Below are 23,012 nucleotides of genomic sequence, written 5' to 3'. Positions count from 1 at the left end.
TCATCATATTTGGCAAACTGTTGACTGTGCAATAATGTGGCACTCACCAAATGTTTTGTGAAAGAAAAACGCTCTTTTGCTTGCACAATTACAATGTCACAGATCTCCTTTGCAATTCGGACCATAGTGGTGATGTTTTTCCTGCGGTTTGCGAAAGTAGATTGCTCTGGCAGTTTGCTGTCTAAATTGTCAACCCCATCTCTCACTTTGCTTATGCTTTGGACAAACATAGTAGTATATACTTGCACTTTGACAGTATCTATCTCCCGTGCTTGTAACTGATTGTATAACAGGTCGACAGCTACCATTATATGATGAAATAAAAACAGTAAGAACTGAAACTCTCTGTCTTGTAGTGTTCTAGCAAAGCCATGGGCTTCAATCTGACTTTTGTAATCAAACTCATCATTGGCTTCTATGGCTTCAAAACATTTCAGAAGGTCCTCTCTATGTTCATAGATCAGGTTGACTGTACGGATGTTAAAGTTCCAACGAGTTGAGGATCCCCTTGGAACGCTTTTGTCTACAATGTCATGAAGTGCTTCTGTTCTTTTGGGGGAACGCGAGAAGAATGCTGCCATGCCTCCTATATCCTGAAAGAAAATTCGTGTCTCGGTGATCTTTGATACTGCCTGTTGCATAATAAGATTAAGTTGGTGAGTGTAACAGTGCACATAATGAGCATTAGGGTACACATCTCGAATTCTCTTCTGAACTCCACTAAGGCTTCCACTCATTACGGACGCACCATCATAGCTTTGCGCAATAAGTTTTTTTTTTTGAGGCAGCTCTGGAAAAATTAAGCTCAGTTGACGCAGTATAGCTGCAGTAATGGTTTCTGCACTAGAGTCTCTTAAATGTGTGAAACCATAGAACCTCTCCACAACTTGTCTGTCATTGTCAATGTATCGAAACACTAATACGGACTGTGTTTTAGTGGCCACATCAGTGGTGTCATCAGCCTGAATAGCCACAAAGTCTGTGTTTTGCAATTCTTGCACAATATGGCTTCTCATAATTTCGAGCATACACTCAAGAAGTTCATTTTGTATTGTTTTAGAGGTGCCCTTAAAGACTGTAGCACTTGCTAAATGTGCTTCCATATCCTTGTCTATGGTTGCTATTAAATCGACAAGACCTTTGAATATTCCAGGATTTGGGGAACCTTCCGATTCATCATGGCCTCGCAATGCCAGTTCAAAAGCACCACAGAAACAAATGCAATCAATTATTTTGGATAGAATCTGTCTGTTCCTATCAACTGCTTCATTGTGCTTCTGTATTGCTTTGCGGTATGCATCACTTATCTGCTGCTCAATCGGAGCATCTTCCCCCAACATTCCCAGTCTAGTCAGGTTTTCCATATGCTTTCTTGTGCGTGAATGCTTCTTTATTTTTTCAGACAAATGCTTCAAGTCTGTTACTCCTTGATTTGTCCAAGAAAACTCACCACCAAACAGCAAGCAGGGGAAGCAGAACAGAGAATTTCTTAAAGGGCACCCTGTAAGCCAATCAGCTTTTGTGTACCAGGCGTTTGAGAATGTACGTGTGGACATTTTTACTCTGTCATGGGAAGTTTGCTGTAGTTTTAGGTCAGGCCGATGAGGTCCCAATTGCTTTAAATGTATTTTCTCTTCAAGTGGCCGTGCCTGGAATGACCTTGTAATCAGCTCTTGTACTGTATTCATGATGCCGATGCTGGCCTTACCAATATATATTAAAGAAACCTGCCAGTAATCACAGTACAACATATAAGGTGCGGTGCAATAATATCAAATTTCAGCATAAATACATATATCTTGTGCAGTATCGCAATAAATCTCCAACAGCTCCCCTTTGCACAACATGACTGCTAAAAATACAGCCTTACTGCCTGCTGCCTCTGTGTGCCATAGTGGTTGCTGAAGGCACTGAAACAGACACTGCTTGAGGGCCTTGAACAAGGCAAGGGATCGATAGTGCTGTTAACAACCGTTATTGCCCAAATCACAGGGCTAAGGCTGTTAGTAAATTCCATCCACTGAGGGTACAATGTTCAGAATGTGTGCCTACCCCAACCACCATGTACAGTGACCACACACATAGCCCTAACTCCAATCTAAAGAAAATAGCATCAGTTTCCTTACCTTTAACTCTGGTGTTTGCTGGGTCGTAGCCGGGGTGAAGGAGCAGCAAAGGAGGTCTTGTTCTTCGCCGGAAATATGACCAGACAGGGCTTGGTATTGTGTAACGTGCTAATTCTTCCAGCAATAGTCAGAATGGCGATGCAGGAGGTCTAGAAGAGGTGAAAAACAAACAAAGCCTCATTAACAAGCGAATGGTCTGTGTGTGTCAGATGTCTGTCTCTGTCGCGCGAACCGGTGCTTATCTGTCCCCTAGATCCCAGCGCTTCCAAACAGCAGGCGCTACTCTTACTCAACTCGGTATTACTCATTGCATCACCACCTCAAGATTAAGAGGCTGAATGGGGCGTGCGGGGATCCGAATCTGTCATTCGGATCACGCAGCTACTGCAGTCCATGCATTAGTCCACTAAGTAACCCGATTCAAGGCCCCATTCTCCCGATTTCTTTTTTACATCTCCCACTTTGCTCTTCTGAAATGTTGGCATGATGATGTACGAAAACGTGCATTTGCTTCAAATGTCGGATCCTGCAGCAGCACACTTACAAAGCCCACACATGACAGTAACCCGATTCAAGGCCCCATTCTCCCGATTTTTTTTTTTACATCTCCCACTTTGCTCTTCTGAAATGTTGGCATGTACGAAAACGTGAATTTGCTTTCCAATGTCCGATCCTGCAGCAGCATGCACTTCCAAAGCCCACACATGAGTAACCCGATTCATTGCCTCCCTCTGCAGTTCTTTCCTTTGCGACCCCTTCTTTCCCATCCTCCAGCCATCCACCCAGTGACGCTTTTACTCACTCACTCGCATACTCGCCCATACAGTTCTTCGCCCTACCCATCCATTCGGTGGTCACACATCCACCCTTGAAATGCACACACCTAACCAATCACCAGCCATTCCTTTCCACGGCCATGCATCCTTCCATTCACCCACCTTAGTATTCAGCTACCCCGGGTCCCCTCCCTGTATTCACCTACCTGCCCTTACAAGCCGCAGGAAAAATGGGGGGGGGGCAACTTCATAAAGCAACATTGGTGAAATAACACAATTGCAATACTTCATACAGCCTGCTGAGGGAGCCAAAGTTCACAAGGGGACCTTACACCAATCTACTAGAGATTCTGTAAACAAAAATCTGGACATGTAGTACTTTTTATGCAGATATTCTCCGAGACGGATTTACTATCGGTTCATATCCTGCTGCTTCCTAATACCCTTTGAGCCTTTAAAACTGGATAACACAGACACGCCCCACAACCAGCCGAGCTATCCTTCAGGATGGGGTGCTCTAGCAGCATACCTCCGCTTATGTGACGTCATCTAAGTTACATCAGTCTTACTGGTTCACTCTTAGGACATTTTATATGAAGTATTCATGGCATGAAAAGGAATTAGTTCAGGTAATGAAATGCTGTCAGGTGAGGCACGAAATACAAACGAGCCCTCATGCCAAACAGGAAATTGTGACATACTTCAGCAATAAGCTCCACTCTTTCAGCATAAAGTTCACCAAAGAATCCTCTGTAAAAATACTTTACACATTTGTACATGTTCTCCTGAACATTAGTTCAAATTTTCTGAAATAACATTAACTTTATCAAATACCAGCTAGCAGGGTTTATCCTAAAGCATCAGTTTATTTTCTGAAAAATTATTTTCCATTTAACCAAGTTTGCTGTTTTTAGTAAATAAAGAAGTTTTCAGCAAACACGTCCTGGCCTTTTTCCCCAAAAGTACGTATTGCTTGACCTGCAACTGCATGTGATTGGTTAGAGCAGGGGACTAAAGCAGGTGAAAAATATTTTCTCTTCACAGTGAGCGTAATTCTTAGGGAAGCAAACCTTTCCAGCGAGGCTCAGTGGGGTAACTAGACATACTGCCACCCCAGGCGACCCCTCCTTGTGCCTCCCGATGCAGGTACGAGCGGTGGGAGGGTGTGGTGGCCGGCGGATGACTTGTCGCGGGGGGATGGTGGTTGCTCACCTCTGGCGCCCTCAAAAAGAGTGCCACTCTGGGCGGAACGCACCCCTTAACCCCCCACTTGGTATGCCACCGCCGAGGCTGAAGACTATATTTGAGTGGGCGTCCATGGAGCAAGGCACACTAACGAATACCCATCAGTGAAGGCACAAAATCCAAAATCTAAAGCTGTATTGCATTTAACATTTGTCAGTGCTGGCATGCCAAAGTTTCGTGACACTAAAAATCAACAAGCATAGATAAAACCAATATGTTTCGGCAATGCCCACACATGAGTAACCCGATTCAAGGCCCCATTCTCCCGCTTTTAGCAGTAATTATGTAGATGCATGTCTGCACCACCTAGAATCTCAACAGATTAACAGAATCTAATTTACCTTTCTCGACAAACACCACGGTCACGATGGCACGCACTGGCAGTCACGTCAGTCACGAGTCCTCGACGACGACACGACACGAGTCACACGACGGGTCCGGGAGTCAGAGAGCTGACACACACTGAACACCACCGCCACGAGGTGTGTATGCAGAGACAGTGTGGCACCGCGTGCGTGATGACGCGACGGACTGCAGAGAGTGCGCTGCACACCTCAAGGCCAATCACTGTCACTGTGTTCAGACATAAGCCACAGTGATTGGCCATAGTTGCGCGGCACCCAATGCAGTTTCATCGTAGGCTGCCGCGCGGGGTCTGAGACTGTCTCAGGCTCTCAGCCAATCCAGAGACGCTGCATTAGCAGCGCCTGCCCTGGATTGGCTAAAGAGCACGGATAGGGCTCGCCCGGGTACCGAGAGAAGGGGCTGCTGCATGAGGCAACCCTCGGCCTCTCGGCCCCCTCCTCTCAGTAATAGTACATGGCAGACAGTGCGGCGAATGCGCATGCTCGTGCTTGTCGTGAGACAAACTCGAGCAAGCGCAAATACATTGCGACTGCGAGCCGGAGCCGCTGTCAGTCACAGTGTCAGTGCTCGCCCCCCGACCCCACCCCCTTGATGTCCCGACTCCCGGCCGCTACACAAGAGCTGAGCTTAATTGCTGGGTGGATTTGCTGCTGCGTCGCGTGCGTTAAGTGGGGCTCCGCCCCTGCGCCCCAATGGACGCACCGCCACTGGTTAAACTGCTACTAACGAGGTGCAACCACAGATTGACCATCTCTCTGAAGATAAAACAGGCACACCCATGACTTTAGTTCAGAAAGGTGTCATCATCCAAATAGGTTTTGTCAAATTGTGTTTTGTTTGTGAAAAATAAAGTACCAATATGCATTTTTGGGTAATTCTTGTTGGAGACTTTTAGTTTGAACTGTGTGTTAAGCCTCTGACACTGAACAACAGTCACCCACAAAGCTTTGGTTTGCGAAACACTGTTTAATAATTTTTCCCCACCGTAAAAGTGATTTGCCGTAGGGATTGGGGCTGCTTATGGTTGTCGAGGAGTACCAGGTTCTGGAAATTTTTATCAGGAGGGGGTCCTTATGCTGAGAAAAGTTTAGCAGGGAGTCCTCAGCATCAAAAAGTTTGAAGATCTCTGCTCCAGTGGAAATGATAAAATAAAGAAATTCAATCACTTTGACATGGAATATGCATTTTTCCAATTTTGCAAATTAATGATGTACCCTGAGTTTCTTCAGTACGTTTGTGACACGTTCAACATGCTCCTCAAAGGAACGGAAAAAAATAGTTTGTCATTGATATATACCACTACATTTATATCTATGTACTCCTGTATTACCTCATTTTTGAATTATTAGAATGAAGCGTGAGCATTACAAAACCTGCAGAGCATCACCATATATTTGTAAAGACCAAACTTGGGGGCTTATTTAGAAGCCTGTTGCGCCACCAGTGCATAACTTTTAATATGGGAAAAAGTGACATACCAGCGGCGCAAGGGGCTTGTAAATAAGCCAATTAGTTTGAAAATTCATCTTCCACTCATTCCCCCTCCCAAACCTGTGCCAGATGGTAAGCCCCTCTAAGGTATAATTTACTGAAAATGGTGGCTTTCTTCACTTGATCCAGTAAGGATGAGAAAAGAGAAAGAGGGTATTTTTTTATTGTGACACAATTATGTGCTCGATAGTCTATACATATCTGAAACTCACCACCCTTCTAAGTTACGAAAAAACAATGGAGATGAGACCATAGACCAGGATGGGCAAATTAAACCAACGTCCAAGAGTTCATTTTGTAATGCTACTAGGACAGCAATGACATTGGCCAAGGAGGGGTTCTAGGATTCCATCTTGCTCAGATAAGAATCTTTTTTACGTGGGCTTGCAATTCTTTAATGTTTGGTCACAACCACAGCAAATGTGGTTGTACTATCTTGTGGGAGCGAGACGCAAATGCCAGAAGTACGATCCCTATGCCACCAGGACCCTGTAACTACCTGACGTATAGAACAACCTTCAAGTGAGAACAGTGCTCCGGGAAAAGGGGAAGTGGAGAAAAACAGTAGGTGGTGTCTTTGGGATCCTTCAGTGTGACCGTCTGAATTCTCTAGGTAGTCAATGCCTTCAGGTTCAGTGTTCATGGTGTATCAAATGAATACATGGTATGTGACTATTAGTACTAGTCATAGAAAGGTACAAAAGCATAGGTTTGTCTATTTACTTATATGTTCTTACCAAACACCTTGCACTTTCCCACTAGTGTGTATCAGCAGGGGCCTGGTGGGTGCAAGTACTGCTGAGGGAAGCAAACATGAAAACGGTAAGTAAATGTTGGTACTAACCAAACCCATCCCAAAAACAATTAGATCTATTGATAATTTTCCTCATTAGGAAAGGTATGGTTCAACGTGACCACCAAAAGATACTTCAGTAGGAAATCTGTTCCCACCACAAGTAGCAGAGAAATCAATAATTTATATAGATATATCATTCATCAGGAGAGTAATAAATTCCAAGGTTCACTCAAAAGATAGTAGCAAAAAAATAATAGTCTTTTCCTTTCTTTCATCAGAAAAAATCTTCAAACTGCAAAGGCTCACCCTATTAATGAGCCGACAGTGAAATATTAAATATCCAATAAAGTAAATAAACATGCACCTTACCAACAAAGAAGTACAGTCAGCTGTTTGTAGGTGTACTTTTATACCCTTTTGTCTTGCAGGTTTTTATGAGATGATGGCTGCAGAATAGGTATTCCCCTAACAAACATGCAGGCGAGCTGTGGGGCACATGAAGGCGGGACAGGTTCCAAATATTTGCAGTCCTCAAAAAAATGCCAGTAAGCATTAGGGAGCTACATCATACAGACACAGAATGGCAGGCGGTTTGTATGCTCCCAGGTTCAGCCTTTTATGATGCCACCTCCGAGGAGTCTTGCTGATAAGCAGGGGCTTCCGGACTGGGCATTGACACTGGGGAGCGCAATATTACTAGAATGCGTTCCTGACACAATCTGCACTTCTGGGTTTTTCACCACTTGATTCCTCTTGAGACGCATGGCCGTAACAGCTCTAGAAGCTTTTCCCCCACTTCAAAAGCACTAAATATTGGGCCTGAAACATCAACTCTTCAGTACACTTCTAGACCTATTGATTCTTGTGCTGCTACAAGGACTGTCACGCCGCTAGATTGTTGTTCTAAAGGAAATGCAGCTGTGCTGTGCTGACCTGCTACCTGCTGTCCTCTTGCTTGGGGAATGTTACACCTCACTGACCATTGTGCCCGGGGTCAGGGTGTATGCTGCCGATGCGAGCGGAGAAGCGGTGGAAGCGTCTCCATCTCGTGTCAGAACTACAACTCCCAGCAGCCCGATAGTCTTATCGTGGCGCACAAGTGATGACATCTGAACCCGGAAGCACAAAAGAAATGGGCTGGTGTTTGTCACTTACTGTGTATTTTGTATCAAGCGTGCCTGTCGGAGTCAGGGTGAGAAACTAACTTAATTTATCTTCTATGAGGGCGGTAAGGGTGATGCTGTCACCTAATTCTTGTTTCTGGATAAGAAGCCAGATATCCTTGGTATCGCCAAAGCTTGGATTTATGGGGGAACTATTGAAAAGGTGTTTGGAAGCCAACAAACGGAGATTGCAGTAATAAGAAGGGGGGTGGGCAGGGGGGCTGCCCAGAAAATAACTTCTGCTTATGATTGATTGCATCGTGTGTGTATAACATTTACTATTCGAGTTCAATTCCTTTTGCAAAGACTTGTGCTGACAATCACTGGAGCGTTACCTTGTGGTTTACCTGTGCTGTGACATAAACAGTAAGGTCTTGCTGTTCCTTGCGACATTACAAGAGGCATGAATTACTAAAGCCTATCCTGAAGGGGCAGAATTGATATGTGTTTATTCTAACATCGAAATGCTTGTGTTTTTCTTCTTTCTTTAGCAGGGGAATGAGGTGTGTTACTTTACTCAACCCACCCCAGTGATGCAAGATTGTTTTGTAATTGTTGTGGGTAAAAGACAAGAGTGTGTGTGTGTGTGTATGTTAGTTAGCTTCCACTTTTGCACCAACTATATACTGACTGATGTTTCTCATTCTTAGAGAGCCTTCAGATGATGAAAGGTATTCTCATATTGGAATAATATATAGAGCAGCTTTCTTTTTTTCTTTACAGGTATTTAAAGCTCTATATACATATTGTGGAATAGCAGAAGTAGTCCAGGGACATTGCAGACCATCATTGTTTAATATTTGATCGTTTGTGTTTGTTTTATAGGTATCTCTCCCCGCAGTCCCCATCCTTTCCTTCCATCGCTTAATCACTCCATCCATCTGTGCTATTATAGCTTCAGAGGGTGGTGCGATTGAGAGGTGGACCCACTAGAGCCACAAACCTTTCCTGGGAGTTTGGAATAAAACCTTGACGGGGAAGGAGAACTGGACATGCAACTTCATCTCCAACCCAGAATCCCAGAGTGACTCCAAGAACTTAGTCTGCTGGCCTCCTGATCTTAGCCTAGGGGACATAAAAGGCACCATAACCAGATCCTGGACCCAGCTGCACCGCGTTCCTGACCCCAAAGTGGTGCTATTCAGGTCATGGACCCTTGGGTGTGGCTCAGCAAGCTTAAATCAAGCTTTGTGCTCTTTGCTACCGCAAATGGGCCCATTTGCATGGAGACTGTGCCGCTTGCACCGAAAATCAGCGTGAAGCGCCACCAGCGCATTTCTTCACACTGCAGCATTGACCGATTGTGGGAGAACCCCAACCCGAAGCTCCAGCCAACGCATCCGCAACGCTTGGCCTCCTCTTTGTGCCACGCCCACAGTCTCCCCCGATGCTGTCCTTGCTCCTAGCGGCCCTCTCCAATGCGAATGGGACTCTTGCCATAAAAAGTGAGAAGGTAACACTTCAGCAGGACTAATCTCGGTCTGTAGCTGGTCGGGACTCTATTGCTGTTGGCCTGAACTTTTGACTTTGACCCAGTCCAGCTCGACCAGTTAGCTGCCGTTGGTGTTTTGTGCTTTTAGGAGCTATTTCACACTTTCTTCTGTAAAAATTCATACTACAGTTTCTATTGATTGGATTTTTGGTCTTTAGGTCTTGTTTTATTTTTTAACTTTTGGTCTATTTTCCTATGAGTGTGGGATCGTTTTGGGTGGTGTTTTCACTGTTTACTGTTTGAAGTGTTGCACAAATACTTTACACTTTGCCTCTCAGTTAAGCCTGACTGCTCTGTGCTAAGCTACCAGAGTTTCAGCACAGGTTAACTTGGTTTGTTTGTACCTCATCCTGACAGGGATTGTGGTTGCTACTTGAGCAGGGCTCACACCCCAGTCAACCAGAAACCCAGTTTCTCACAGGAACTATGTTTTATAACCGACTTAGAATTGTACAGTTTTAGAGATGACGGTCGACACTTACCAGGCCCTGTCATCCAGTCTGTGTGGGCAATCTGTAGGAAGTGCTTCAGAGCAGTGCTTGAAATGGAAAAACAGAAGTGCAGATACTCTGTACCAGAGTACTGATTGTTTCTGAGAAGTGCCGGTACTCTCTAATTAAAAGTATAGTATTACATCACTCTTGAGAAATGCAGGTACTCTCCTCTCAAAATAAACAAGCATTGGCAAAGCCAATAGGTCTCGCTGCTTGTGGGCAAGGGACGGGGCTTCTTTGCATTGGCGCTGCTGAAAGACCAGGAGGCCCAGTTCTGCAGGGGCAATAATTGCTGCTGATCCCTGAGTGTCTTTTGCTGCTGAGCCCGGAGCAGTCTGTGCTCCAGGAACTTCAAGGTGACGGGGCCAGAAGCCCAGGAGCAGCATGTGCTGCAGGGGCTCAAGTGCTGCAGGAGCAGCTAGTGCTGCATAGCCAGCGACACTCAGGGGCAGGCGCTGTGACGGAAGCAGAAACTGCTGCACAATCAATCAATCAATCAGGGGGTTATGTAGCGCGTTACTCACCCGTGAGGGTCTCAAAGCGCTGGGGTGAGGAGAGGGCGGCTCTGGGTCAGTCGAAAAGCCAGGTCTTGAGGTCCTTCCTGAACGTGTGCAGGGTCGGGGAGCGTCTGATGCTAACAGGGAGCTTGTTCCAGGTCTTGGATGCGATGTAGGAGAATGCTCTCCTGCCGGTTCTGCTTCTGCGGATGCGCGGGACCTCTGCCAGGGCGAGATCAGCGGAGTGGAGGTTCCTCTTGGGTACGTGGAAAGATACTGTCTCGTTGAGGTATTTGTGTCCAATGTTGTGGAGAGATTTGTAGGCATGGGTGAGGAGTTTGAAGGTAAACCTCTTCTCGACAGGGAGCCAGTGGAGGCCTCATAGGTGTTGGGTCATGTGCTCATGGCGCGGTGTCCCGAGGACGAGTCTGGCTGCGGCGTTCTTGATGGTCTGAAGTCTGTGCAGGAGAAATTTGTTGATTCCAGCGTAGAGGGCGATGCCGTAGTCCAGTCTGCTGGTAATGAGTGCATGGGTGATGGTCCTTCTGCAGTCGGGGGGGGGATCCACTTGAAGGTCTTAGGGAGGATGCGGAGGCACTTTAAGCTGGTGGAGGCGACGGCGTTGATCTGGCGGTTCATGGAGAGGGAGGAGTCAAGGATGATGCAGAGGTACCAAGCGTGGTCTGTAGGGGTGGGTGGGCTCCCGAGGGCAGAGGGCCACCAGGTGTTGTTCCAGGCGGAGGAGCAGGGGCCGAGGATAAGGACCTCGGTCCTCTCTGAGTTTAGCTTCAGGCAGCTGCCCTTCATCCAGGCTGCCACGTTCTTCATGCCTTCCTGGAAACAGCGTCTGGTGTCTTCTGGATTTTTCGTGAGCGACAGGATGAGCTGGGTGTCGTCGGCTTAGGATACGATTCTGAGCTCATGCTGTCTGACGATGGCGGCTAGGGGGGCCATGTAGATGTTGAAGAGCATGGGGCTGAGTGATGATCCCTGGGGTACTCAGCAGTTGATTTCCGTGGGTTTGGAGAGGAAGGGAGGGAGTCGGGTCCTCTGAGTTCTGCCAGAGAGGAAGGATTGGATCCAGTCGAGAGCGGCTCCTTTGATTCCCGCATCGTGCAGTCTGGCTGCGAGTGTGTGATGTGAAACGGCGTCGAAGGCTGCGGAGAGGTCTAGAAGGATGAGGGCCATGGTGTGTCCCTGGTCAAGTAGCCTGCAGATGTCATCAGTGGCGGTGAGGAGGGCGGTCTCGGTGCTGTGGTTGCTGTGGAATCCAGACTGGGAGGCGTCCAGGATGGAGTTCTCTTCTATGAAGGCAGTCAGTTGGGTGTTTATGAGTCTCGGTGACTTTGGCCGCAAAGGGGAGGAGAGAGATGGGCCAGTAGTTTTTCAGGTCAGTAGGGTCTGCCGATGGTTTCTTGAGTAGGGGTTTAGCTTCAACCCGTTTCCAGTCGTCTGGGCAGATGCCTGATCTGAGGGAGGCGTTGATGGTGCATCCTAGTTCGGGTGCAATGACGGTGGTGGCCCTGTGGAAGATGGGTGGTGGGCAGGGGTCATTTGGGGCTCCTGAGTGGGTTTTCTTCATGGTCGCGGTGATTATTTCGACGGTAGCAGGATCCCAGGACGTGATGGTCGGCTTATCGGCTGCGGTGGGTAGGGGGGTTGTGCTCGTTGTGGGTACGCTGAAGTTGTCATAGAGGGCCTTGATCTTCAGATAGAAGTAGGAGCTGAGCTTGTTGCAGAGTTCCTGGGAAGGTGTGACGTCCGTGGCTTCGCAGGTGGGTTTGGCAAACTGCTGTATAACATTGAACAGTTCCTTGGCGATGGTCGTGTTAGTTTGGACGTTGTCTCTTATGAAGGTCCGTTTGGTGTCTCTTATGCACTGGTGGTATTCCTTCAGGGCGTTCTTGTGGTCATTCCGTCCTTCCGTAGTTTTCAGGTTTTGCCATGCTTTCTCTAGGCGTCTGCAGGAGTGTCTGGCTTCTTGAAGTTCAGTGGTGAACCAGGCGGCTTTCAGCAGGCATTGCTTGGCAGGGGCAGAGGGGTGCAAGCTAGTCGGCGCAGAGGGAGACCCAGTGGTGAAATTCTCTGGCTGCGGTGTAGGTGTCGGTTGCGGCGATGGGGGGGTGTTGACAGAGGGTGCTGTGGAGGTGCTCCTCTGTGACCTTGCTCCAGTTCCGTCGTGGCGGGCGTAGGGCTTGTTCGGGTGCGGTGGTGGTGTTGAAGGTGAAGTGGACGCAGTGGTGGTCAGTCCAGAGGGGCTGGGTGGTGTGGCAAAAGCGGATGTTTGTTCCTCCCGCGAAGATGGGGTTGAGGGTGTGACGCGCTCTGTGGGTGGGCGTGTTGACGAGCTGCTTCAACCCTAGGTTGGCGAGGTTGTCGAGGAGAGCAGTGGTGTCGGGGTCGTTGCCGTTGTTGAGGTGGAAGTTCAGGTCACCGAGTAGGATGTTGTCCGTGAGGTGATGGCGTGTCGTGCGACGAGCTCGGCGATGGTAGTTGCGTGGTGGGTGCAAAGTCCTGGCGGTCTGTAGATGAGGGTGCCGCGCAGCGTGGTCCTGGGGCTTGTCTGGATCTGGAAGTGGAGATGTTCTGTGTTAGAGTGGGAGTCACTTGTGCTGGATGTAGGGAGGCGGAGGGGGGTCTTGTGTGCGATGGCGAGTCCTCCTCCTGGGCGGTGTGGACGGTCTTTCCTCTGTATCTTGTAGCCGTCAGGGAGGGCAGTGGCAAGGTCGGGCCAGAGGTGGTGTTGGTCCAGGTTTCCGTGAAGAAGGGGACATCGGGCGAAAGGGTGTCGAGCAGCTCCCAGATCTCAATGGCGTGTAGGTGCAGGGAGCGCAGGTTGAGCAGGATGCAGGTTAGGGTTTTGGTGGTGTGTGCATTGGGTGTTCCATCGGAGGTCGCGGTGGCTCTGTCGATGGTGAAGGATTTGCGGCAGTGTCTGCACGAGAACTGCCCGTGGGTGTTGATTGGCGAGGATCTTGCGCAGATGGCGTGTCTTCCGGGGTTGAGTGTGTGGAGGGTGGTTGAGTCGTAGCGGTGAGGCCTCGGAGACCCAGGGGTCCTGGCGCTGGTCGCGGTCGGGTCAAGGACGGGCGCAGACGGGCTTGCCTTAGGCGTGCCTTCGGCGCACCAGCGGTGCGACCGCGCAGCGGCCATCATTATGTAGGGAAGGGGGTAGGGACGAGTAGCTGGGAGGCGGGAGCGTTGTGGTCAGGGGGCGAGGTCACGAGTGGCACAACAGGAAACGGAGGAAAGAAACGGTGGGAAGAAGGGGAAAAGGGCAACAGTTGAGGGGCAAAGTACGAGAGTACAACAGTGGGGATTAAAATGCAAACGACAGAGTAAAGGGTCAACAGTGGGGATTAAAATACAAACGGCAGAGTAAAGAGTCAAACAGAGGAAGTTAGAAACAATCAAGCACAATGCAGCTCAAGTCTGAGGAAATTGAGACCAGTATCAGGGTGGATTCGAACCCTGCAACGGAGGGGCTGGCAGGTGGCACACAGTACAGTGGAGCTGCCGGGGAGAGTGCGATCCTGGGATCGAAGTCAGCGGTTTCACGACCAGGAGCCATTAGTGCTGCGCTGAGGGAAGGAGCTGCAGTGAGTACCCGGGGCCCCCATGTTGCACAGCCAGGATATCAGTGCTCCAGTGCTGCGAGGGGAGCCGGAGCAAGAGCGAGAGTTGCAGCGAGCTGTACACTGAGGAGGGAGAGCTGCACGGGAGGCGGCCTGAACCTGCTACTCTATGGATATCAAAGCAGCCCCTAACGGGTTGGCTACTATCGAGGACCGGATCCTGCGGATCACTGGCTACTACTCGGGCTACTTGAGCCAGAAAAAAAAGGCGCCAGCGCATGTGCTGCAGAGGGTGGCAAGCGCCTGCAAGTGTGGGCAGTGCACAGGCACTGCAGTGTGTTTGTGTACAGTAACCGTACTCCAGAAATGTGTCTGGGTAATTTGGCAAATAAAATGTGCGTATATTGTGCTTCTTTGACACTGGGGCTCGCGAGAGGACTAGAAGGCGCGTTTAAACGCCTTGCATTCGCAGGTGCGGTCCGTGGTGTCCCCCGAGACTCTGTCGCTATTGCATGGTGTTGCAATTGGGTACACATATAGGGAGGGGATGAAAATAGACCTTTGGAGATGTTGTCAGCCGGGCCGGCTGCTTGAAAGCAGTGCAGTGAACGGTGCCCCCCTCCTCTTGCATGCCACCTGCTCAGAATGCCCCAGGATTGAGCTGTAATGCGGTAAGGCACTGCCCCCCCCCCTCTGAGCTCAGCTGTCTCTCCCATTTTTGTCATGATGCACCTTTAATTATGGAGCTGAAGGGATGGCAGAGATGTAGCATGTAATAACTGTCCACTGCCGCCATTAGTGTAGGCGAGCATGCATCTTGGACCAATATCTGACGTGCTTAAACCACAAGCGCAACTGCTGTGGCGGAAAGGGAGTGATCAACAGGCTGCAGGCGGTGATACTGATTTAGTTAAATTTTAAGAACTTAGTTTGAAGCTTTGCGTCCATGAAGCGTGTGCTGTGGAGATGTAAAAGTGAAACGTCTACGAAGCGGGTACCGCGCTGAGCCACGAAAACGCTGCATTGTGCCGTGAGGAGCAGGGCTACTTCGACACGCCCCTACAAGTCCCAACTCACCCATATCGGCTACTGGGCGGGTGCAAGATGTTTGATAATGAACCGAAAGTATGGTTGAAATGGTAAACTTTAGTTAAATGGTTACTAAGCCTTATGTTTTTTAAAAGGTTAGCAGCCTCACAGAGATTGGCTGCTGTGACAAACGAGCAGCAATAAAGGAGTCAGTGGCAAGGGAAGTGGTTGAGGATGGAGGAGGGGTGAGGATATGAAAGGGTGGGACAGGAGAGCAAGTCAGATCAACAGTGAACAGCTGGAGGGGGTTGATTGGGGGACGGCAGAAGAAACAGCTGTCGGCTGAGCGCGTCTGAAATAAAGAATTTTAAATACGGGTAGTGGGTTGTGGAGGAAACAAATGCCATTCATAAACAATTAAAAGTGCGCTTTAAGTGAAAGTGTTGATGTTTATAAAGAAAGGCTCGAGGTTATGGCAAGTGTTAAAGCGCATCGCTCACTTCTGTCGCACCTTACATTTCAATTGAAAGTGGCGCCATAGAGAACAAGAAAGGGGAACATGAAACACTGTTGAGGGGGCAGGGACCTGCACAACGAAGACAGCTGGAATAACAAGCGCGGCCGCTAAAGCAAAAGTGACCGCTCTGTGTCTGATTAGTAACTGATCCACGGCGAGGAATGCAGCGCGGCGCTTCGCTCGCACAAGCAAAACGCTGTGGGAGTGAACATTTGCCAAAAAGGTGGGACATGCACCAGCCTTTAGCCATTTGCAGGCTACAAAAAGAAAACAAGCATTTGCAATGCAATAGGTCTCGCATTTGCAAAAGTTTGAGCTATTGGCATTGTAAATGACAATGCCTTTAATTTATGTGTTGTTTTTGAAAACAGAAAAATAGGCATTTTCATTTACAATGCCAATGGCTTCAACTTTTGCAAATGCGAGACATATTGCATTGCAAATGCTTGTTCATTAAGCTCTGGAGGCAGGGCCATCAAAACCCTGCAGAGTGCTCTGAAAGCAAGAAAGCGCTTGAAATGGGATGCAATGGTACTGATTTTTCAGATCGCCCTCTATCACAAAGCACTCCAAAGTCATTAACATAATATTCCTCTGAGGGCACTTTCACAGCACTCTGCAGCTCTCAGAGCACTTTCACAGTACTCTGCATCCCTGGGAGCCCTTTCATAGCACTCTGCACCTCTAAGAGCACTTTCACAGCACTCTGCGCCTTTCATAGCACTTTAACAGCACTCTGCAGCTCTCAGAACACTTTCACAGTTCTCTGCACCTCTCAGAGCACTTTCAGAGTACTCTACATCTCTGAGATCACTTTCACAGCACTCTGCACGCCTCAGAGCACTTTCACAGCACTCTGCGCCTTTCATAGCACTTTAACAGCACTCTGCAGCTGTCAGGGCACTTTCACAGCACTCTGCACCTCTCAGAGCACTTTACAGCACTCTGCACCTCTCAGAGCACTTTCATAGCATGCACTCTGCAGCTGCCAGGGCACTTTCACAGCACTCTGCACCCCTCAGATCACTTTCACAGCACTCTGCACCTCTCAGGTGACTTTTACAGCACTCTGAGCCTTTCATAGCACTTTCACAGCATTCTGCACCTCTCAGAGTACTTTCACAGCATTCTGCATGACCTTCTCTATTGTGTGTTTATTTAGTTATGCTTTTTTATATAGCGCGGACATTACACAGAGGTGACAGACTGCTTTGCAATAGAGCAAAAGAACGTTACATGAGAAATTTAGAGTAATATGGTAGTAGGTGACAATACGTATAGCTACTACGGTTACTCATGGTGGGAGTTACGTATTTACAAATAGCATATTCCTTACAAATTACATATTTTTAAAAGTTTAAGTGATTAGATTTACATAAATACATATTTCATATTTACAGTGTTGAAGCAAAAAGGTTGTTATCGCTCTCGGGGTGTCATGTAACCGTCAGGATCAGGCCATTAAATGTGATGGCATATGCCACATGGGGAGCTTGGTGAGGAGTGTTATTGCCCTATCTGCCAAACAACTTCAGTGCTAGGTAGTACCTCTTCTGCTGATGGCGAGGCTGGAGAGGGATAACTCGACGCCGTAGAGGGTAGCGGGACCCACGTGAATGCTTGACTCCTTTTTTCAATTGAGGGTCCATGAGACCCTCGAGCTGAGCCACAAATCTGGCTTGAGCCTTCTGTGACTTACCCACCTCCTCTTAAATCGAGACCCTCCTCTAAAAGAGCTCTTCCAGTTTGGCTAGTATTGCTGTGTGCCCATTTTATGCAGTTTTTTCTAAATGTTGCCATCTTGGTAAACCTTATGAAGATTGCATGATTCCCAAAAAATCTGCTGGAAATGTAGGCTTCAGAAAAGAAAGAAACTGCAAAAACTCATTTTTGCTGGAGATATCTGACACAAAAAAAGTTGTAGTGGGAAAAATGACCAACCGAAAATGTCTTTTCAAGAAATTTCGTGAAGATGGGCGAAATCACAAGCTGTGCGGCTTCACTAGCTGATGATGCTGTCATGGAGAGCAGGGATTCAATTCATATACTGGCTTGCCTGGTTGGGGGTTTCCTGTTACTTCTTCTGTTACTCTCCTCTAAGGTGACATGCATCATTAGAATGTGGACATACTGCATTCAAATGTAAATTGGTATAGTGTGCTCTGTTTGGTGGACTTTTGAATTTTTTTGGTCTGGTGTCAGAGCTTCACCTGTCTGATAGAGCTGTGGAAACAATAAAGGCTAACATAAGAAGGGAGGGCTGCTTTTTCTTGTTTTGGTTTATAAAAAGTTTAGAAAAAATAAAACAAAATGAAGGGAGAGAGGGCCAGCCCTTCTTCAGCCATTGGTCGCTGGAAGTGTCATTCACGTGTTGGACACGTCCCCACAACAGCAGACACGCGTGTAACACCGGCCCCTGCAGCCCCAGGGGGCAAGGTGGGAGCCCAACCCTTCAGGGACCCACATTCAGCCCAAACCCTGTGAATATTTGTGAGATATTGGACACCCGTATCACATTCTGCAGGGGGTGGGGCATCATTTGTGTTACGCCACTGACATGGAGGGAGGCAGGGGGTTAACCTCCTTCAGGCATTGTTTTTGTTCTATTTACAAAGCTTCTTTCCAGAGATTCTGAGGACAAAAGTTTACTTGGGACATTTCTTAACTTGGTTGTTGGCAATTAAGTTCGAAGGAAATTCATATTACTTACCCCTGTGTCTTTGGTACAATTGGTGTGTCACCTAACTGACCCGCTGGGAAAATCTACTTTCCTTTTTTAGACCAAAACAAGAGAAGGTGGAATATTTTCTCTGTAGCTACTGCTGACTCTCAGTAAAGACGCTGTGCGCCAGGCTGGGTGTGCCACCGCGCTCTACTCGCCAACGCGCTCTACTCGCCAACGCGCTCTACTCGCCACCGGCTCTTGTTCGTCAATGCATTATGTATAGAGAGGGAGTAAATTATTTGTTATTTATCTAATGCAAGTGGAGAAAAAATACCCCTTAAAGCGCAGGAAGCCATGTGCTGCTGTTTCTGCTCGTTAAACCATTTTCAGGCGCATAATGCAATAAATATATCTGCCTTTGTGAACCCTGCACAGCACCGCATGGAAAGCAGGCCACGGACCAGATTAAACAAGGGGGCAAAGGGGAGGGAGGAGAAAGGCGATCGCAAAAGCGATCGCCTTTGTGAAAAACAAAGCTGTGAGTGGTGCGCGCGCGTGACCAGATGATTTCAATTATCGCGCCCGTGTCTGGGCACGATAATTGAAACCATATGGCAGGAAATGGCGCGTAATAGACACCAATACGCCAGGGGCGGAGCTATGCGCCCGCCTCTGGCTTATTGGTGTCTATTTTACAAAAGAACATGCACGGAAAGTCCAATAGCAGGCCGCAAATGTAAAATCACACGCACGAGCGTGTGCATTTTCCAGGTCGGTTTTCTAAACCCGGACAAAAGGACTCTTGCCTGCGCGAGCACTGCTGCGCAGTGCAACGCAGGTCGCGAGACCTACAAAGGATTGTTTTCTGCATAAATAGCATGTAAGAGATGATTCAGTGTATTTTTGAGATGTAAAGTGGCCCCTCGTGCATTGCAATTTTGCGTTGCCAGCACTCCATAGAAGGCGAAATGATACATCTGATAGCCAGTACCATGAGTCAAAAAATGCTCTGGGCATAGCCAAATCCCACACTATATATGTCTCTTAAGGAGTTGACTACCATAGATCATGAAGACAGTTGTGCTATCAAGCCAGAATTAAAAAACACTTACTAATTTGGAACATCTGGATAATGTATAGTTTTGTGATTGAGAGCAAAGAATATGGAGCCCTGGGACTAACAATGATCAGTTCTCTCTTTAGTGAGCGAGTCCCTCCATGCCCAACTCGAACTGGGACAAAATATAGGCCCTGGCACCAAAATAAAACTGACTCCCAAAAAAGTGGCCCATGGTTGCAAACTGAGGCAGTTTTGAACTTGTTAAGAGATGCCGTATAATTGTTTTGCAAGGTAAGGATGACGGCATGGATTTGAGTTTGCTAAACCAAGGTTTGATTTAATATGAGGAAAACCAACAGTAAAACAGGCCCAGCAGACCATGAAACAGGCCCACAAACAGTCCAAAGTTCGACTCACTCACGGACCTGTCAGACCAACCCATCAGGCACTGCCCGCCCTATAGACTAGTTCGACCCTGTCAATGCCGAGGACCCCAAAGCAAGGAAGTGGCAAATGGAAGAAAAGTGTATGTGATGTCTGTGATCAGCTTCTCCCCAGCGCGCGAAAAACAAAGTCTATGTCAATTACTACTCATGATTCATGGGACACATGCAAGGCAGCAGTCTTTCCGTTCTTATCTATATTTTTGAGTTAAGTTTTTTGAGAAAGACTAAATTTGGCGAGCCGTGAAGAAAACTAGAGGGTGGTGTGGAAAAGAGCAGAAAGGAGAAAGGAGAGTGGTAAGGAACAAAAAGTATGTATAAAATAAAAAGATTGAGCTTGAGATAAATCTATGGAAGCCAAGCGAGAGACAAGCTGGGTGAGGAAAGAGGGTGGAGAGATACAAGAGGAGAGAGGGCGAGAGTACAGAGAGAGGAGGGGAAGTGACATGTTCAGCGCTTCCTGGGTGAGGGCCAGTCCTGTACACAGCAGAGCTCACAAGTTGCAGGCTGGCTTCATTTGAACTCTTTCCAAGACTTATTTCAGGCTGCTTCCATGAAGCTGTGTGCAGGCTCCGCCTCTGCCTGCCCTCGTGGTTGGAGGGTAGTTGGGGGGGGCGAAAAGGCTTTGATCACGCTCGCCAGCTGACCAGGGGGAAGGGAGGGCCCTGGGGGGGGGGATGAGGGATGAGGGATCCGACTCCGAGACCTGCCGGGTGACAGTGTCTAGCCGGTGGCATAGTTCAGTCGGTGGCATAGTTCAGTCGGTTGACGTGTCAGCAGCAGAGATATGTGTGTAACCTGCACGTCGTAGGGTTTATCGGACCAACACCACTCAGCGGCTTATCGTCCCGATCCGTAGCTCTGTGTGAACCTCAAGAGCTTCCGCCCCAGTAGGCAGGACAGGCAGCTGCAGCAGAGCGGTGTATTTTGAAGTCACACCTTCCACACTCCCCTGGGGTACAGGCCCACAGAGCAGCCCACGCTCACCGCCACCAGTCACCCTCCCAGCCCCTCTGCATAGTCCATCTGCCACACGCCTGTTTTGCCTGTGCCCTGCTGGTGACCAGGCAATATTCCCAGCGCTGCACCCTGTGGTGTTAATGTGCTCACACTGAGGGTAGCCATATCAGAGAAGCCACCACCAGGGGAGCCTGATGTTATCCCCATTCCCCAGCTGAACTTCAATCCACCCGAGAATGAAGAGTAGACAAACAAGCATTTGCAATGCAATAGGTCCGATTGCATTGCAAATGCTTAACTTTAACACTGAGTGCGGCGCCACTTCATGGACACAGCGCTCGGTTTCTTTATATATTTGTTTACTTTAACACTGAGCGCGGTGTCCTTGAAACGGGCGCTGCGCTCAGTGTTAAAGTTTAAAAATATATAAATAAACAGAGCACGGTGTAAGTGAAGCAGCGTCATGCTCAGTTTCAAGGTTAAACAAGAATTACAGCCGTATTAGTGACCTAACCTCCGCTGCTAACCTGTGTACAATCTGAAAACCTATGGCTTCGGAGTGGATATAAAGTAAATTTTACCTGCAATGTAATTTGCATTTATAATAGTGCTATCCACTTCTCCAGAGCACACCCCCTAACAGCACACTTCTGCGTAATACAGGAAGGGGTTAAGTACGGGTGCATGGTGGCAACCACAACCCATTTGAAAAAAATGTCTGCGCTCAGAGACCAGGCTGTTACCAAATGCAGCTCTCCACAAATATCCATTAACATAAGTCTGACCCCAAAAATTTCTTTTATTTATTTTCGCAGTTTTATACAGTGCGAACTCGACCTGAAGGCCACATCCGTTTTTAAAAGGGACAGAGGAGTTAACTTAATTCAATTAAGTGATTTGGCCAGAATCATAGGATGTTGAGCGGACGCCGAGATTCGAAGCTGATCCCGCACTGTTTGTCAACCTCGGGCCTTTCCAAGCCCAGCAGACCCTGAAACATGGCTGGCTCTGCCCCCGCCCTACTTAACTTTTACCTTCGCAGCATAACGGACTTTACACTTGTAATCCCAAAATATTGAATGCCTTTTTATGAGCCTAACTCAAGGCGCTCATCGGGTATGTGAAATGTATATGACTTCCTTTACAATTAGTTGTAATCACAAAATATTGAATGCCTTTTTATGAGCCTAAATCAATGCGCTCATGGGATGTGTTAAAGTAATATCTAGCAGTCAAATCTCTAAATGAATCCGCTGAATCTGGTCCATATAGCCAAAATAGAATAGACGGATTCCACGGTGAAAGGGGCGGGGCCTTAGTTGCGGGGGTCCTCGGCGCTGTAAGATGAGCTCTCGTAAACATTTACTCACCGCACTCATGGCGGAGCTGAATAAAGTTAGATTTACCTGGGAGGTGGGAGCGTCCGGTTTCAGGGGCCGGCCATTTGCTAATCTGTCCCATAGCCCATTGTTCCAAATTGAGCCCGCTATCTCCCCCCCTCCCAAACACACACAGAGGTTGAAGCCTCCCGCAGCTCCGAGTGATGGGATCTGGCCAGACAATGTCATGGTTCCCCTCGGGCTTCAGCGAAATCTCATCAAATCATGTGTATAGAGCTTTAAATGACGAGGGACGGGCCCAGGGCGGAACAAGTACCGTGGAAGCAACATCCGCGGCAGCTGCACAGTGAGAAAGGTCTGCCTAAGATCACACGGAATGAAGATTCTTCTGCGAAAAAGTAAGCTGCGCCCTGCTGAGCCACCAATTACACACACTTGCTTCCTTCAGGCACTTGTGTGCTCTTCTTTTTCTCTTGCTCACGGACGATGATGATAAGAACCCTCAACAAGCTCGCGCGACACGAGGAGGAGGTGCGGCAGCAGGGGGGGAGGAGGGTGGCCTGCACTTGCGGGAGCGATAATTGCTGCCATATGGCGGAGCGCGCTCCCGCAAGTAGATCGCCTCACGTGCACGCGTTGCTATTAATGGCAATGGAACGCGTGCACGTTTTTGGCTGAAAAGCCAAAGCGATCGGATAAGGTCCTTTTTCCTAAGCAGCGCATGCGCGCTGCATAGGCGAGACCTAATGATACAGGCAACAGCCAACCAAATGCATGGGGGGAGTCAGACCCACAAAGAAAAGTTTAGAGTGATTACAAGAAACCTTGCAGAGCAGGGCATGCGCGCTGGTTCAGGCTTGACCTAAAAAGTGCCGGTACTCAGTACCGGACCAGCCCGGCCCATTTAAAGCACTGTTTTAGAGGTGATTCTGAGACATGACCGGAGTGAATCACCTAAAAAGACAGATGGAGCCGTA

At 48.1% G+C, this 23,012-nt stretch overlaps 1 long non-coding RNA gene across 1 annotated transcript in view; it reads right to left on the bottom strand.

The window, feature by feature from the left end:
* The window catches only part of LOC146835078 (uncharacterized), an 89,308-nt gene extending 87,039 nt beyond the window's left edge, over positions 1–2,269 (bottom strand). The window contains exon 1 of the long non-coding RNA XR_014960685.1: positions 2,127–2,269. This is a non-coding gene — a long non-coding RNA (uncharacterized LOC146835078). The remainder of the gene's footprint in view (positions 1–2,126) is intronic.
* Between the last annotated feature and the right edge of the window lie 20,743 nt (positions 2,270–23,012).

This window comes from Triturus cristatus, chromosome 4_2, assembly GCF_964204655.1.
Source record: "Triturus cristatus chromosome 4_2, aTriCri1.1, whole genome shotgun sequence".
Classification (NCBI taxonomy): domain Eukaryota; kingdom Metazoa; phylum Chordata; class Amphibia; order Caudata; family Salamandridae; genus Triturus; species Triturus cristatus.
This window is presented reverse-complemented; position numbering and strand designations above follow the sequence as displayed.